This window comes from Belonocnema kinseyi, chromosome 4, assembly GCF_010883055.1.
Source record: "Belonocnema kinseyi isolate 2016_QV_RU_SX_M_011 chromosome 4, B_treatae_v1, whole genome shotgun sequence".
NCBI lineage: Eukaryota > Metazoa > Arthropoda > Insecta > Hymenoptera > Cynipidae > Belonocnema > Belonocnema kinseyi.
Window position 1 is genome coordinate 88359640 of NC_046660.1, and position 18665 is coordinate 88378304.

At 29.0% G+C, this 18665-nt stretch overlaps 1 protein-coding gene across 4 annotated transcripts in view; it reads left to right on the plus strand.

Annotated features, from left to right (window-relative positions):
* The first annotated feature begins 3686 nt into the window (after positions 1-3686).
* The window catches only part of LOC117171208 (trinucleotide repeat-containing gene 6B protein), an 81521-nt gene continuing 66542 nt past the window's right edge, over positions 3687-18665 (plus strand). For 2 of the 4 annotated variants that reach the window (XM_033358293.1, XM_033358302.1), the window contains exon 1: positions 3687-3857. The gene's annotated coding sequence lies outside the window, so the exon portion shown is untranslated. The remainder of the gene's footprint in view (positions 3858-18665) is intronic. The other 2 variants (XM_033358304.1, XM_033358303.1) reach the window with 1 other exon arrangement.

Here is an 18665-nt window from a genome sequence, read left to right on the forward strand (position 1 = left end):
TTAATTTTTAACAATATAGTTGCATTTACAACAGAACGACTTACAACCAAAAAATATTTATAGTTGATAATTCAACCGAAAAATGTAATTTTTAATCAAAAATTATAATTTTTCCATAAAACAATTTAATTTCTACAAAGAAAGACGACCTTTTAACAAAACACATGATTTCTTAACCAAAAATGGTATTGATTAATTGTCAGTTTCAAAAATATATTTTCGACGAAAGAGAGGAACCTTCAAATAAAAAAAAAAATTTTAAAGTCGTTGAACTTTTGATAGAAAAGAGGACTATTTTTACGAAATAGATACATTTTCAACAAAACAATTAATTTTTCAATCAAATAATTGAATTTATATTCAAACGAGATGAATTCCAAAATCGTCAATTTCTTTCATTTCTTTCAAATGCGGATCAAGATATAATTTTATACATGAAATAACATAACCTCAAAATATACGCATATCAAGAGGCGCGATCTATTCAAATCATGAAAATCGTCAGCATCGAAATCTGGAAATATTAAAATCCCATGCTCCTGAATTTATTTCAAAGCATTTAGCAGATAGGTACATAAATAGAATCGCCGAAGTGCTCCGACGGGCAATCGTGCATCTTCGAGTTTTCAAATTCAGAAGAGGAGAAATGGGTTGCACGCGCAACTCACACGGACATAGCCCTGTCATAGGATTGGACCACAGATCTGAAACGAGATGTGGTCCAATGCTATGACAGGGCTATGCCCGTGTGAATATAGTAGGAGACAGCCCTCAGCCTCGACCGTGTTTGTGTATGGGTGGTAGTTTTCTTACGATCCGGAGGGGAAATGTCGGTCAAACTAAGCCAACAGATGGCACCACAAAAAGTAGGTCTGTCTTTTTCATTGAATTGCATTAAGAAAAAGCAAAAATAGTTAAAAACTTGCTGCTGTTTGCAAATAAACAAAAAATAATATATGAAAAAATAAGAGTAACTATTACTAATTATTTCAAAAAAGAAAAAGTTATGAAAATATGTGGTTTAATATGAACAAAACTTAGTTTTGACATACATTTGGAAAAAAGTCAATGACAAGAATGATAAATGAGAAAATGGATTTAATATAATGTATATATTTATTTAAATTGAACCCAACATCATATATGCATTTATACAGTTCAATAATTAATTTGTTTCTTAATCTTGAAAGCTTTTTTCTCGCTGCATTCAGCCCCTAATAATTTTATTTAAAAATTTAAATTTAAAGGAAATTTTGAATTAAATAGTTAATTATATTATTGCAAACCTCATTTCTAAAATAAACAGACTATAAGCTTTTAAAATCTATAAACAAACGTACTGTACTCATGACTCACAGTTGGAGGAAATGCACTTTTTTCATTCAAAAATGTCCGGAGCCTTGAATTTTCTTGCGATTTTGAATTTTTCTGTTTTGAATGAAAGATCATTAAATTCTATAGATCTTCACACTCCGAAATTTTATCTCCTCTATTTTGTTATTAATATTTTTTCCAGTCAAAGTATGAAAAAAGTCTTGTTATCGGTGAACAAAATTTTTTTTTTGCAAAAAGTGCTTCCCATTAATGTAGGAATGACATTTAATAACAAAAATAATTTAAAAGTTTATAATAATCACTGTTATAAATAATTTTTGTGTCAAAATATTTGAATTTGAGATTTCTCAAATTATAATTTCCTTCAATGGCCCGAACAACTTCAGGTATTCCTCAAAATAATAAATATTTAATAAAATTTGATCAAATATAACAATTTAAATTTTTGTAAACAAATTAAATAAACAAATTTCAAATGTTTTAACCTAATGTAGCGATTTTAAGCCATTGTAAGGATTAAAGAAAATAAAAATTTTGATAAAACTTTACATTTGAATATTTTGTCACGAGAATTATTCATAACAATGGTTATTCTTAACTTCTCACATATTTTTGTAAATAGCAGTTATTCGCCCAACAGCTTAAAATATTTCCAGTTTAAAAAGAAAATTTCTATGCGAAAGGACACAAATTTTGAATTTCTTTATCTAATGTATTTAAAAAAATTTAAATTGTTATATTTTATCAAATATTATTAAATATTTATTGTTTCAGGGAATACCTGAAGTCTTCCTGGCGCTTGAAGGAAATTATAATTTGAAAAATCTCAAATTATAATATTATGCCACATAAATTGTTTATAACAAAAGTTATTATAAACTTTTAAATTATTTTTGTTATTAAATGTAATTCCTACATTAATGTGAAGCACTTTTAGAACCAAAAAATTGTACCGATGATAAGACTATTTGTTAATTTGTTTATCCAATTTGTTTCTAACAAATAAATAGCATGATAAACAAATTATTTGTATTTTATGAGTCCCTAAACATTAATTTTATACAATATAAAGTTTTCCTGATCAGTTATCAGAGCGTAAAAAATTGTTATGTATAAAATTTTAGTTTTTCCATGCTTCGAGTAGAAAAATTATTAATAAACAAATACAGAAGACAAAAGTTCGGAGCGTCAAGCTGAAAGAAAAAAGTGAATTTCCTCCTACACTCCGTCATGAGTAGGGTACGTTTGTTTATAGATTTAATAGTTTATAGTCTGTTCATTTTGGAAATGAGGTTTGCAATAATATAATTAACTATTTAATTCAAAACCTCCTTTAAATAAAATTATTCGTGACTGAATGTAGCGAGAAAAAAGCTTTCAAGATTAAGCAACAAGTAAATGATTGCACTGTATAAATGTATATATGATATTCGGTTCAATTTAAATAAATATATACATTATATTAAATAAAATTACATTTACTTTCTCATTTATTAGTCTTTTAATTGACTTTTGACCGAATTATTCCCTCAATATACAATATACGTCATACATTTTTTATTAATTCTTCTGATGATGTATATATTTAAAATTTTTGTCATTGCGGTCTTTTATATTACTGATTTTTTCATTAGCTACATTAATAATTTTAACAAAAATAATTTTGTTTAAGTTTAACAAATAATAAAATCAATAATATGAACAAAATAAATCACAAAAATATAAAAGTTCGAATTGCTTTATCAAAATGTATGTTAAAATTAAATTTTATTCATATTAAGCTACATATTTTCATGACTTTTTCTTTTTTTTAATAATTAATAATAGTTAAACTTATTTTCATCTATTTTTTTTTGTTTATTTGCAAATAGCATCAAGTTTTTTATTATTTTTGCTTTTACTTAATGCAATTCAATGAAAAAGACAGACCTACTTTTTGTGGCGCCATCTGTTGGATTAGTTTAACCGACAATTCCCCTCCGGATCGAAAGAAAACAGAAAAGTGGGGGCGATGCATGGGGCTGCTTAGAGTATTATTCGTTCCCACCCCTGTAAGAGGTTGATTCGGGCTGCTACCTATAATGTTGAAGTTTCTACGCATGCGCCGTAATTTTTAAAAAGTGTGGAAGCATCTTGCAAACTGCGCAGTTCGAAAAACTAACGGTTTTAGGTTCCTGTAACGCGTTTCTTCATTTTTATCAGTCTCTAGCCAAGAAGATTTTAAAAAATGCCTCCAACACTGCTCGAAAAAACGGACTTTGCATGAATTTCTGATTTTTCTTCTCGCATTTTTGTCATTCCGCCGACGATTACAGCGCGATCTATATTTTTTATTCATATGGCGCCTTCGCCGCGATGCGGTAACCTCTAGAAACTCTGTGCTAAGCAAAAGCAATGGAGGCTCATTTTCAATAAAATTCCGTGATTGTACGTAATGTGTTTTTGAGAGTGTAAAAAGTGGAGCTTTTTGTGTGATAGTGAGACTTTTTTCTCTGTGAAAGCCAGTGAACATATTGCCATAGGTAAGTTAACCTAAAAGTTCAAATTTTGCTCGAAAATCCAATTTAGTTTGCACGGGATCGAGGCTAAAAAAATATAAATATAACCTGTCTCCGTATTCGGTCATTCGCAAGTAGTTCCGACTCATATAGTCTAAGTTTAAATATTATCTTATAGCAGTGCCTAACAATAATATAAAAAGTGCCTTTTTTCAACAATTCAAGACAGGTTTTCTACTTTGTAAAAAAGTAATTGCTTCCCCATGCTCGGTCGCATATTGGAGCTGGAAAAAATTAAAAGTTTATTTGAGAATATTTTTTGATACTTGCTTAAAAAAAATTTATTGGTTGTGGGATTAATTTTAAGGAATATCCTTCGGAAATTGAATAAATGTGTTTTAGGCGAATTGTTTTAGTACGTGGCACTTCGCTTTCGTTCGGGTCCTTTCGTATTTATCGCGTCTTTTATCGAAGCAACAAGCGACGTCCTGAAATCGGTACATCTTGCGGTAAATTGCCGATTCGTGAAGCAATGAGCACTGTTAAAAGTCTTGTCTTTTTAAAACCCGTGAAACAAACGGCCTCTTTGTTTTGGAGTTCATTCTATTTTTAATTGCTAGATTTTGTTTGTTTAGGAATTCATTACTAGTAGCTGAACTTTCTCTTTGTTTTGAGAGAGTAAATAAACTCTTGAAAGTTTGGAGTAGGTAATCTGTTCCAATTACGAATTATTTTGAATCCTGAAGTTTTCGGGTCTTGTGCACTTCAAAGTATAATAATTGTTGTATTAATGAAACAATTATTCAGACAATTTTCTAATCACATTTTAAATTCGAAGGTTTACAAGTTTGTATTTCATATTCTTATTCAGTGGTCAAATTTGCACTTATTAGTATTAATTTTTATCTAATTATTTGAGAGTTTTGAAGACTGAGAATGAAAGGAAACATAACTTAAAATAAACGACCTTTTTGTATACTTTTTAATGAAAACTTTTGAAATTTTTTAAACAATTAACTTTTTCAATCAAGTATTCAAATTTTTACCAATATAACATTTATTATGCCGGTTTTGAAATCTTAAATACCATTGAATTAGAAATTTACCATTAAAACACACATTCTGTGTAGTAGTTTCAGGAAATTGAGTTATTTTAATGAAAAAATTACACCACTTTCAAGTTTACAACCTCGAGAAAAAGTTGTAGATTTTTTTTAAATGCTTTTTATGGGCTGGACAATGCACCATCTACCGATAGATCCTCTTCCGGTTTTCTCAATGTGCCAAGTAGGTCAGCCTCGCGAGAGAACTAGTTAATGCGAATTAAAACCAAATGACAAGGTTCCTCCAGCGTCCGGATACGTTCTAGACTTATCTCAGTAGCCGGACGAGTTTTATTAATTATTTACAGAACTGTCACTTCGAATCTTGGGAGCGCATGGTGGGAGTGCCTTAGGAATGTGGTCTCACTACCTGCACACGTTTATTTCCCATTTGCCTCCTCGTAATGCAGAATTTCCTCTCGCTGAGATTCTTCGCCTTCCAAGAAAATTATTCTACACAGGTCGATAATTTCCTCTCATATCAATTTTGCACCTACTGTAATTTTGAATTAGAAATTGTTCAATTTAAAACACTTTATTATTAAGTTGTACGGTTTTTAGAACTGTTTTTTTTAATAGGTAGAAGAACTGATTCATCAGTTCTCAAAGAGAAAAAAAATATTGAATAGTTCAAGAAGACAGTAACTTAGAAATCCTAGGAAATTGATTCTGTTATTTTAAAGTATAGTTTTAATAGGAAATTAATTATTGAATTTTATTTTAATAAGTGATATTTATGCATTTTCTGCGGACAAATGTTTAATATTTAGATATATATTAAACTTAAAATTTGGGGCGGAACGGGACACTGTTTCTTTGTCTACCTTTACCTTTTTTCTGTCTCAGCAGATGTAATCGTAACTTATTTAAATTGTAAGGTAATAATCATCTAAACAGTTAGACAAGACACTCGATAAATGCTGAAAGATTGGAAATTCAAATATCAAGTCCTATATATTATAAAATTTAAGGTTAACTTTCTATGATTGCACATATCTCCTTCTAGGTTATTTCGAGAGAACTTGGAAATGTTATTTTTTCAGTTTCATTTTTAGTATACATATTTATGCAGCTTTAATTTGTATTGAAATACAGATATTCGTAAAATTTTAAAAATTTGTACGAATTTGTCATTTATTTTTCAGCCATAAAAGTGTTTATCTTTCTGAACATTGATTTTACACGCTTTAGAAAAATTTACTTGAAAATATTGATATTTTCATCATTTCAATATCTTTGTGTACGGAAATGTTGTTTTTTTCTTCAAATATGTCTGGAGTTCAGACAACTCTGTTAAACATGAATTATCTCTTATATAATGATATACTAAATAAATACCAAACTTAGCTAAATATACCTTTAAGGCCAGTAAAATATTGTTTAGAAAAGATTTTCATTATCGTATTTCATACTTTTTTCTAATGCAAATAAATATTTACATTACATTTTTATTGGTAAATTAATTAGTATTGCTTCATCATGAAACAGATGAATCTTAGGTCATTTTCATAAAATTTTAGTGTTGATAACGATTTATATATAACAAAATTATTGATAATATTACAAAACAGAAAATTACATTCAAAGTCACCTCTTTGATTGAAAAATAACAAATAATTAAAGTGTACCGTCTCACCTCCGTACTTGTCTCAGTCCGCCCCAGGTGCGAGGCGACATGGGACCAAATCACTACTTTTCAATTTGTATTTTTAATTCGTAACTAATTGTTTTGTCACAATTATACCTTCACAAAGTTAAAACATAAAGTTGCAATCTACATGTAGTATTTAACGACAGATGGCAAGTACTATAGTGAAAAAATAACTTGTCCCATTCCACCCCGATCTCCGATTTTGATAGCATTTTTATCGGAAGTTTACATTTTTATATAAAAAGTAATGGATTGTTTCATCATTTTTGAACAATTTTAGATTACGTTAGCCCTATTACACTGAAATTTAGTATTCTATAAAAACAAATATTATAAATCGAAGAACATTTTCCATTTTGAACAGTTTCAGCTCATATCCACTTTTTCACAGGAAATCGCGTATTTTAAACAAATATTAAAAATATGAAGAAAAAAATAGATTTCAAAGAAGATTTTTAACTTTTTAACAGTTTCAGCTTATTTTGGAATTTTACATTTTGTTTGAAAACTACTCTTGTTTTGGTTGATAATTCCACCATTTGCTTGAAGGATCTTATTTTTGAGTTGAATTCAACTATCTTCGATTTCATATTGAAATCAATTTTGTTTAAAGTATTAACTATGAAGTTTTTCGTGGCAAAATTATCTTTTTTGATTGAATATTCAACTACTTTGTTGAAAGTGGAAATACTGTGTTAAAAATTACCTTTGTTAAAAATTCATTTTTTTTAAATTGATTCATCGTTTTAGTTCAAGGTTCATCTCTTTATTTGAAAGTTTAATTATTTGGTTAAAAATTAGTGCTTTTTGTTGTTGAAAATTAATTTTTTTGACTGAGAATTGAACTTTTCTATTTTTGGTTATAAATAGATTTTTTTTGTCTCAAGAGTCACAATTTTAATTGAAAATTCATGTTTGTGTGAGGAAAATGAAACTGTTTTGAACTTGCTTGAATATTCAACAATTTGATTGAAATTATTTTTCTTTATTGACTGAATATTCTTTCCTGGTTGGAAATTTGACTATTCTATTTGAAAATTCATTTTCACTGGTTGAATGAACTATTTTGAATTTAAAATTGAAATTTCTTGGTTGAAAGTTCAGCTATTTTATTAAACTTTTTTTTAATTACTTTTTTGGACAAAATTTAACTTATTCCCTTTTTATTTATAAGTGGAATGTTTTGTTAGTTGAAAATTTAATGAGTTGTTTCCCTTGGACAAACGCGGGCTTTTAAGACTACCCTGAGTACTATGTCCATGTACACGCATTTTATATTTTATGAAAATATGAATATTGTTGGTATTCAAAAGCTGGGAAGTCAAAACGAGCGGTGAGTTGGCTGAGAATTCAGTTTTTCAGGAAAACGTAAGCTCAATAATACAAGGTAGGAAGTACAAACAGAAAGTAATTCAAATTTTCTAGTTTTTTCACATTTTTACTTAAAAGAAATCCGCAGATCCAGGAGAATAAGCGTCCACGTGGATTTTGGCTAGATCTCCCGGGCCCCTCGTGGCCGATCAAGGACTTTTGACCACCTCCCCCAATGTTAACGTGGCATATGAATGACCCCTAAGAACACAACTTGTTTTAATTTTGTTATGTTTTGAACTCAAAAGACTTCATATGGCAATTTTGTTGCATTATTTAACCAGACTATTTTTGTTCGCGTGCATGAGTGTGACATCTCCGTATTTTGTTACACCTGCATTCTATCCATCTTTGTCGAATCAGAGCTTCTGCCATTTAAAGAAGAAGCCGAACCGTTAAGTTTCGCTTGCTACAATTACATTAGCAGCATCTTAATGATGTCATGCGTACCTTCCACGAAAGCAGTTCTAACTTTCAAAGATGAAAGTTTATTTAAAAAAAAAAAACAGGTTGACAAACTTTCCTTACTTCGTGAGATTATTATGCAATATTTTGTTCTCAGTACAGAGTATAGAAAATCCTTTCACGAACCCTCTGTATTTCAGAATACTAAGATATTATTACACCCTCACAACCCTCGATATTAAGGGGTTTAAATTCTGAATCAATATCACGCGTGTTTATAATTATAAGCTGTTTCATACTATTATACCTCGCTCCTGTAGTAACATTTCAGTTTCCACCTTCACTTAAACTCATTTTCAAATTAAAAATTTAGACTCTAGACTCCCCACATGAAGTCGATTTTCAGACGAAACATAGACATTTTCACCTTCACAACTTCAACGAAGGATAAGTAAAAATAGTTAACTTCATGCAACTGATCTGACTTAAGATTAATAAACTCCAACTCTTTATTTAGGTTCTGAATCTTAATCTTTTTTTTGAAAGGGAAATTTATAACAAAGTTTTACTACATTGTGTAATGCGAATTGTAAACGCAATCTACAATTCCAATGCCCAGTCCCATTTTTTCCAAACCCTGTTGGCTTTTAGCTCATTTAAATTGCAAGTTGCAAGACAATATTTACAGAGTTGACACCTCTATAAAATTGTTAAGTTCCACTACAGAAACAGCAAAACGGGATTCTTCATTAACAAAACTGGGATTTGTATTTCTATCGATTGTATATTCAATTGAAACTGTAGAAAGAACTCATTTGACTTTGACTCTTTCAAGTCAAAGTAGAGCAATTTTTTGTTTGAAGTTTGAAAAATTAATTGAAAGCTTGTAAGTTGTAAAGTTTTTAGTTTCAAAAAGTCTTAAATTTTGTAGTATATCAAAATGTAAAATTGAATTTAAATGTCTTTAAATTTGAAAAAAAACTGGGAAGTCTTGGAATTTGTAAACTTACCCATTTTTTACTCTAGAATATTTGAGGCATCAGAGCTAAACACTAAACATTTAGATACTAAACTAAGTGCACATTTTTGGCATCAAATTTAAATAATTGAAGTTTCGAAACTGATCAAATTCGACAAATTTAAATTGTTGTATCTTTAAAACATGCGTGATTTTTTTTCTTTGCTGAAGAGGAAAAAAGCGACTTTGGAATATAAAGAATTTATATTTTGATCAGAGATTTAACTTTTGGAGCCTGTCCAATTGGAATGTTTATTTTTGATATTCGGAAATCATATCCTTTACATTTTTGAAGCCTTTATAACATGGAAATATGAAACTCAGCTAATTGGATTGCTTCAATTTTTTATCCTTAAAACTTTAAAGTATTTACATTTTAGGATTGATCAAATCTAACAGATTTAGTATTTTTTAATTGACTGAAACCATACATTTTATTTCGAATATTAATATTCTAATGTGATGTAAGTTTCAGAACGCTTTCAATTTTGAAAGCAATACTGAAGCTTAGGCGTATTTTGGGCGTCATTTTGGATCTTGAGAATCAAAAATTTAATTGCTATATATTTTTTAAAGCGTCAACTTTAGATGCTTTAAATTTGTGATAAATTGAAAATCATTCAACTCTAGATATTTGAATTTTTTTAATATCAAAATGAAACGTTTTATATTATGAAAATCAAATGAATTATGTTCTGTATTTTTTAATCCGTGAATTTCAAACGCCTAATTTTCAGAAACCATAGAAATCGAGACTCTTTAAATTTTAAAATCATCTTATTGCAATGCTTTAAATTTGGAAGCGTTGGAATTTGGATGGCTTTAAAATTTGAACTTCCTAAGTTTCACCAATTATTATAGAATTCTAACAATTTAATATATGTTAATATTTAACATTATAGGCTTTATATTTTAACCCTTTGATAGTGTATGACACATTGCGTAAAAAATGGGCAAGAGTGCGTTTGACGCAATATGCATTAGAATCCAAAGATTCAAAATGGCGCAACCATTATGTCGGATCGAAATATTTGATCAGACATTTATAAAATTAGAATTTTGACCTTAAATTCATATTCAGCGACCTAAGTGACCCCCTAATACACATTTTGATGCAAATTCATTAACTAATATGAGTTTTCAAAAAATTTGGTTACCATATTGGATCAGCCATTTTAAAATTCCAAATTTTTACCTTGACTTTGTATTCAGTGACACAAATAACCCCTTAGTGCCAGTTTTGAATGATATCCATCTAGTAAAAAGTTACATTCGTTCTGGGCCCACTGCGATTTTAGGCCTACAAAGTGAAGGAGTTAATAACCTTCAGATTAGTCTCTTTCAAAACTTCATATTTACTTTAAATTTCTTCGCTGAACGTAATTAAAATAAAAAGAATTTGATGTTAAAAACAACCAAAATTTGTAATTGAGAATTTAGACAATTAGCATGTAATTCCATTTAACTCAAGTTAAATCAACAAATTTATAGAATCCGCGCTAAATTATAATAAAAATTGTCTTAGCCTGGAAGTAACATCGAAAGTAACATTTTATTACCGAATTTCTGCTGTGCGAAAATAATAAAACTGGATAACGGCACGGATTTTCTTCATTGGCATCTAGACTTTTATTTTATCTCTCATTTTTTTTTAGTTAATTTTTTAATTTTTAGTACAGTTTATACAAAATTAATAGAATTTTTCTTTTAAAATTTATTTTTAAATTTAAAATTTAAACATTATTGAATTATTTTGAAAAAAATCTTGTTTATACATTTTTGTAAAATTAATCATTCTTTTAGATCGATGAGCCTTATTTTGCAAGAGCTCTGAAATTTGCATTCTGGAACGGGATCGTGATACGTAATAACATTAAAATTTTCATATAGAAGAATGGAAAGGAAGGTACTGAAATGCGCGCATTATGATGATCCGATAACGAATTCCATTATAAACGAATTATTAACATGATTTAGTCTATAATTATTTTGATTTATAATTATAAAGCTCTAATTGCCATTTTATCAGCAATTTAATTACCAAGTGATGAATCCTTTATAATTTAATTCTGTCATTATTGGGAGAATTAAATTTCATGAAATTGAAACATGCATTCAAGTAATAAGAATTTGAATGAGATATTATGTGAAGTGGTCAAAGCTGTTAAATACGTAATGGGATAAGCACTGCTCCATTATTTATAAACAAATCCAGAGATAAGTTCACAACGCTTGTAATCATACTTTTTTCCGTAAATATTGTACAATTTTTTTCTCTGACTGTGTTTGAATGCAAAACATAAAATTACTGGCTATCGAGGTTTTCTGCATTCAGTGTTTTTATTTTAATTGATCGGATCAAACATGATACAGATTTATTAATTAATTCTTAATTCAAGATGAATTTTTACAGATACATTTTTTATCAATGTGTACATTGTAAATATTGTTGACAATCCTTTATTAAATCTGCAGTTACGTGATAATAAAAATTTACATAATAGTATTGTTTTCTACATTTGAATTATTCGTGGGATATCTTTCATTTACTCATGAGATTCTAAAACAAAATATAAACTATGCAAATTATTATTTGTTCCAAAAAGAAATAAAAAAATTATTTAAAATTATAATGTGAAATGTTAAAAACAACCGCTCCTTAACTACATAATCCTTTCTCTAGACTTTCAAAGAACGCAACCTGAACAGGCAACGAAGTTTTTATGAAATGTTTTTTAAAAATTTTATTGGCATTTGAAATTTTGTTCTAAAATATTTTTTATAACGATATAAGAACAAGAAGTTATGTGACCTGATGCTAAATAATATATTTACTCGTCATTTTTTAAAATATCCTCACCAATCTGCACTTATATTGCGTCAGATAGAAATATATATTTTGCACAATTTTATCTATCTCAATCTCAATGTTAATAACAAACAGTAATTATTTGACAATAAATAAATACAAATGAAACACTACTGATATTCACAGTTATTTGAAAATACAATTTTTCGTTTTACTTCTACAAAATTATTCAATTCAGAAATAGAATATGCTACCGCGAGTAGTGAAAGTTAATTTTTTTAACTCACAAAATGATGTATTATAATTAATTTAACGTTTTTCAATTTACCCAATTTCAAACTAAACTATTTAGGATTTAAATAAATCTTTCAAGATAAAATATTTTTGCTGAATCTATACAACTTAAATATTTTGGAAATTAACTATAATTAAGATTAATACTTTTTTCTAATAGATTAAGAAGTCCACTCGAAATTTTAAGTGTATATTAAATATAATTAGAGATTAAGCCCATTAAAGTTTTCGATTAGACCATAGTTCAAATAAGAAATACAAGATTTAGAATTGATCTTAACAACATTGTTAGATTTAACAAAAATGTAATAAGTTATACAATTTAAACAATGTTAACAAATTTTAACTAATTTCTAGAGAACTTTAAGGAATACATGAAATTGTATTTCAAAGGGTTTCTACAGATTTCAACCATTTCAAGGGATATGAAGGGGAAAAAATCTATGTATTTGAAAGATTTTAAGTTATATTAAAAAATTCTAACGAATTGCAAGATTTCGTTTTAAAAATATCTAAAACTCTAATATTTAAAAATGTGTTATAATATATTTTTTAATAGTTTGTGTTTTTAATATTATAAAAAAGTCCAGGGACGTGAAAGCTCGCTTCGCACCCGTGCTTTTGCTGCTAATGTAAAATATGTCAGGTCTTTAGGATTGAATTATTTTTTATTTAATTTAAAGATCAATGAAAAGTGGTTTCTAGTTTATATTTAATGTATTAATTATTCTAAAGAAGAATTAACAAATCTTGAAAAGAAATATTGAAATATTATACTTACAAGTATGAAGATTCAATTATAATTGAAGGAATTTGTAGCAAGTGAAATATTATTAATTATGAGAACGATTTAAAACATATAAAAGTTGTTTATTTCACAAGCTTAATTTTTTCACACCTGTTTATATCGCCTAACACACGTGTAAATGCACTAGGGAAAAAATGGCCAAGACTCAGGAATCAACAATGGAAATACAGCTAATTTTTTCAATTTTAATTTTGATATTTAACGAAATTGTCTTTATAAGATGTCGTAATTAGAACTACAGAACATTTAAAAAATTTGGTATGTAATAGAATTATTTTATATTCTTTTTCTTGTGAATTTCTATGCTTAAAAATTGCTTTTTTGTCACTGGAAAGTTTCCTAGCACCCAAAAATTCTTCTCTTAATTATACAGATGTTAGTAATTTTTTTTCGAAAACAGGATTTAATTAAATGGAAATTATCTTTTGGAAAATGATTGATAAAAATCCAAAACAAATTGCAAACACTTTTTTGACCTCCAGGATTGTAAAAAAATTAAACTCAAGAAAATTTAAAAACTCTTCAAACAAAATATTTTGTGCAATTTTTTCTTTTAGAGTGGGTAAGCAAGCTGCATGTCTATAGTTATTATTTTCCTACCACCCTGATAATGTATATTCAAGTTAGACAATTTAATTCTTTAGTGGAAAAAATCATTGAATCTTATTTAAAAACTAAAACATTTCTTTTAAAAAGATTGCTTCTTTTTTATATGTAAACATAAATGTTTAAGCTTTCCACGTACTCATAAAAAAATTACTATTTCCCTTTTTTGAGCTCCTTTTTCGCTGTGGACCCTTGTAAATACTATAAATTTTACAAAAGGCAATGTTGAGTGTTTATAAATTTTCATTTAATCTAAAAGATACTTAAAAAAACAATTTTGTTTTATTGAAGAATGAAGAGAATGATCCATATTCCATCCTTTGAGACTATTTGGACAAAGATCGTACTTCCACTCCAATAAAAATTCACCTCGTCTCAGTATTGAATGGCATTATCTTCAATTTCAGGGGGGCTGACACGAGTTCTAAACTTTGTATCGCGGTAGCATAAAGCCTCAACCTCCCCTAAATCTTCCCTTCAGGTAGGACGTAATTTTCGAACAAAGAAGTGGAGTTTCTTTTACTGTAACAAAGTGTGGCTCATAAGAATGGGCAGAAGTTTCCTGCTTGGTTTAAAAAATTGATGGCGTGTTGAGGAGACGATTCCTGGCGCAATATATATTTCCCCTATTATCATGAATCACACACACTAGGTGAATAATAAATTTTCATCGTAAGTATCGAAGGGTTAGAAGCAAGTTTTGTCCGTCTCACTATCTTAAAATATAACACCTTTGTTTGTGGTTTCGTAACACATATTATGTGATGGGATAAGGCATTGAATACAGAGTTAAAGTCTTTAGGTGACGAATTGGAAAAGATACACAAATTTCAAAACTCCTAGTTAACTATTAACTTCAACTATTAAGATTTAGATTTTAAAAGTATCTAAAATGATTTTAAATTCATGAGTGACAAAATTGAAAATTTGTATTCTGCAGAATTAAGGGAGTTCAGATTACAGTATTTTAAAAAAGCCTTCATATTCCATTTTTACCACAAGTAGATATAAAACAAGTTAATTTTATTTAAAGGAGCTCCAAATTGTACAATTTTATATTTATTCAACATTAAAAAAATTTTAATAACAGGTATTCGAGAATGAAAATTTTTGCCAATTTATAATAAATTGAAGTACCTCTATTTGGTACTTTGTATTTAAACTCTTTGTTATTTTGGTCCGAACATTTTTGAAATTTAAGGAAATTCCGATAATCCATAAACTGTGGATAATTTATGGTAAATTGTGACAATTTATCGCATTCAGCTGGCCCAATCTGTCAAATGATCTGTCATCGCGATGAACTGACCGCTTCTTGTTGGTTCAATCTGTCAACGCGATAAATTGATCGTTTATAATCCCTTTTTGTGAACCCTATATCTGAGCTATATTTTTCATTATTCATTCTGACGACACTTTACTTCGTAGGAAGTGAAAAGTAATTTTCATTTCCGAGGAACTGAAAAGTAGAACTTTTGCCTCAGTTCATAGGCATTAAAAAGATCTGAAATCATGAATTTGTTATGGAAAATTGTATTAAAATGTAATAAAAATTGATTCTACCCATTTTTAAGTTGTAACCCGGAAAGCTTTGTAGACAATTACGTCTTTTGGAGAGGGGCGTAGGGAATATGTGTCATTCAACTCACATTTCGGTGAAAATCTTAAAAAGTCTTAAAAATTAAAGAAGTTTATTAAGTTGAAAATTTTCAATTATTAATCATCTTCATTTGAAATTAGTTTTAAAGTCTATACTAGGGTGGTCTAAATGTCTAAATGTAGTATACCTGTAAACATTGGACTTTAGATTTTTGGTGATCAATCCCCACCCAATTTGTTCGTTTTCCGGATAAATAACATTCCCCTTTTTTTAAATCTGTTAACATTAACCCGTGCCCCAAGCTTTTATAATTAACACGGGGTCTTAAGCGGGATATCTCCTTATATAGTGCCCGGAAAATGTCAATACGTAACTAGTTTTAAAGAATTTTAAACATATTTCTGGTTATTTAAACAATTACTACTGATTTAAACAATTTTTTTCATTTTAATCGTTAAAAATTAATATTTTCTGGAATGAATGACACAATTAACGCTCCTTGTAACTAATATAATTTATTAAGATATTTGGCAATTATTTAAACCATTTTCACTTGTTTAAACCATTTTCCCTCTATAAATCTTCAAAAGGTATTATTTTCTGTTATTAATAATGGTGCTAATTAATATTAGGTGTCATATTTTTGGTAGAAGACATTTTTCCATTATTTAAACAATTAGTAATCATTCACTCGCGCCTTTTCATATGTAGGACGAAGAAAATTCAATTTTCAGAGACAACTTAGAAGTAAATTGTCGGTCGATGAATGGTTTGATTTGGTGTTTCCAAATCTTTACATCACAACGTAGAAGGCACTAATAGTCATTAAAAATATAGAGAGCGCATCGGCTTTGTATGAGGATGTCATTGTTAGGAGTGTGTCTGAAGTTTGTGGTATTGCGGTTGTAGGAAGAACGTCTGGTGATGCGTGGTAGAATGATGAAATTCAGGCAGCCCAAAAAAATATAGAAAGAAGTGTACAACAGAACTTTGAACATCACAGATCTTAGCGATGAGGAGACGAATAGACTTGCAAATGATTCCAGACACAAAAATAGGAAAGTTAGACTACCAATCAAGGGAAGTGAAGATAAACTCCAAACAGGAGAAGAGAAGGAAATGCAAAACGACTTTGAAGCTAGCAAGAAACTACTTTATAAAGATATGAAGGGCAGTAAAAGTACAGAGTTTGTTAGCATGAGAAATAGCAAAGGTGAAATGATATATGATACAGACGGGATACTAAACACTTTGAGAGATTCTTTTTAATTATTGGAAGATGAAGCTATAAGCATAAGGCACGGCAACTGCGACGTATAATTCGGCGCGTTAGAAAACTTAATTGAAAAAGTCTGTATCACTGAGGTTAGGGATATAATTCAGAATTTAAAAAACAGTAAGGCTGCTGCGGTAAACAGTAATAACGCTGCAATAATTACAGAGAGATCAGCTTATCAGCTGATCAGCTTATATGATTAACGGTATTAAGTACCGTATGTAAAATATATTCAAAGATACTTATTCGTAGGGCAATGAAAATTACAGAAGAAAATATATGGGAAATCCGAAGTGGATGTATGTCATCAAGATCATTTGAATCATTTGACAAAGTAGAGGGAAGTAAACTTTATGAAGTCCTGAAATAATACGGAGTCAATGGATGACCCCTGCGAGCAATAAAAAATATATAATACTTGCAGCAAAGCGAGTGTTAAGCTTATTGGAAAACTGAGTGACTGATTCAATATTATGCAAGGTGTTAGATGAAGAAGGTGTGGATCTCGAAACAGTAATGGTACGTAGGTTAGCGTTCGCAGATGATAAGTTTGTGATGGCAGAATCAATCGAAGACTTGCAAAGAATGTTGAAAAAACTGAATACAAGCATGAAGAGCAGGGGCTTCAAGCATAAAGTAAATAAAGCAAAAATGATGGTGTTTGAAGGAAAGAGTGAAACAAAAATATGCAACATTGTCTTAAATGATGAGAGAATAGAACACGTTGATAAATACGAATATCTTGGTAGACTATTCACTATTGGCGGAAAAGTAGATGAGGAGTTAGATAGGCGCTTAATCCTTTGCGGCATGGTGGGAATACCGTATTCCCACCTTTTTTCATATCATTTGTTGCGATTTCAGAGTAGTTTTTATTGGATTTTACACAGGTTTTTTTTTTTTCAATTTCATGGTCGCAGGATGATAGAAAATTGAAATTTTTGTGTGAAGGGTCTAAATTTTTAAAATAATTTGTTAATACTTATAAACAAAGATAAGAAGATTTTATCTGAAAATTGGTATGCAGGGGTTTTTGGGGTCATTGATCACGAATATGAATCCAGATTTTGGAAATTTATAATGGTGGATCCAAGATGGCGCCCGAAACTTGTAATATTTTTGGATTTTTTTTCTAAAAATTGGTATACAGAGGTTTTCAGGTTCGCTGATCACGATCTGAAATCAGACTTTGAAAATCCAAAATGACGAATACAATATGGCGGTCAAAATAATAAAGTTTTCCGGATTTTTTAAAAAATTAGTGTACAAGGATTTTTGGAATTACTGATCACGAATCTGAATTTAGATTTTGAAAATTCAGAAAATTGGTACTAATCCATGTTTTAGGTGAGTAGGTGTATATTTTTCCAAACCTCAATATTCTAAATATTTGTCATTTTGAATACAGATTCAAGATCAGCGATCCGCTGTCTGTGCCAACTTTCAAATAACAATTTAGCAATATTTTGAATTTTGGACTGCCATTTTGAATGTTCAAAATCTAAGTTCAGATTCATGATCAGAGATACCAAAAACCCCTGTACACCAATTTTCAAAATAAAAAATTCCAAATTTTGGCCGCCATATTGTTTTTTAAAAACTAAAAAATATATTTACTCAAAAATATTATTTACATTCATCAACTATGTCATTTATGCCGAAAAATAGTAGCTTTTCAATATTTACTGAAAAAAATTGTTTAAACAAATAATAATGGTTTGAATCATTGAAAATAAGTTCAGAAATGCTTAGAAACTTGTCATTTGTCGAATAAAAATAATTAATGTTGAAAAGATTTAAAAAGTACCGTATTTATCAAGAATTTCACATAGACTGCTGTTTTACATATTTTTAGGTTTTTCGGGGCACAATATAATGGGGTTGGGGGGGG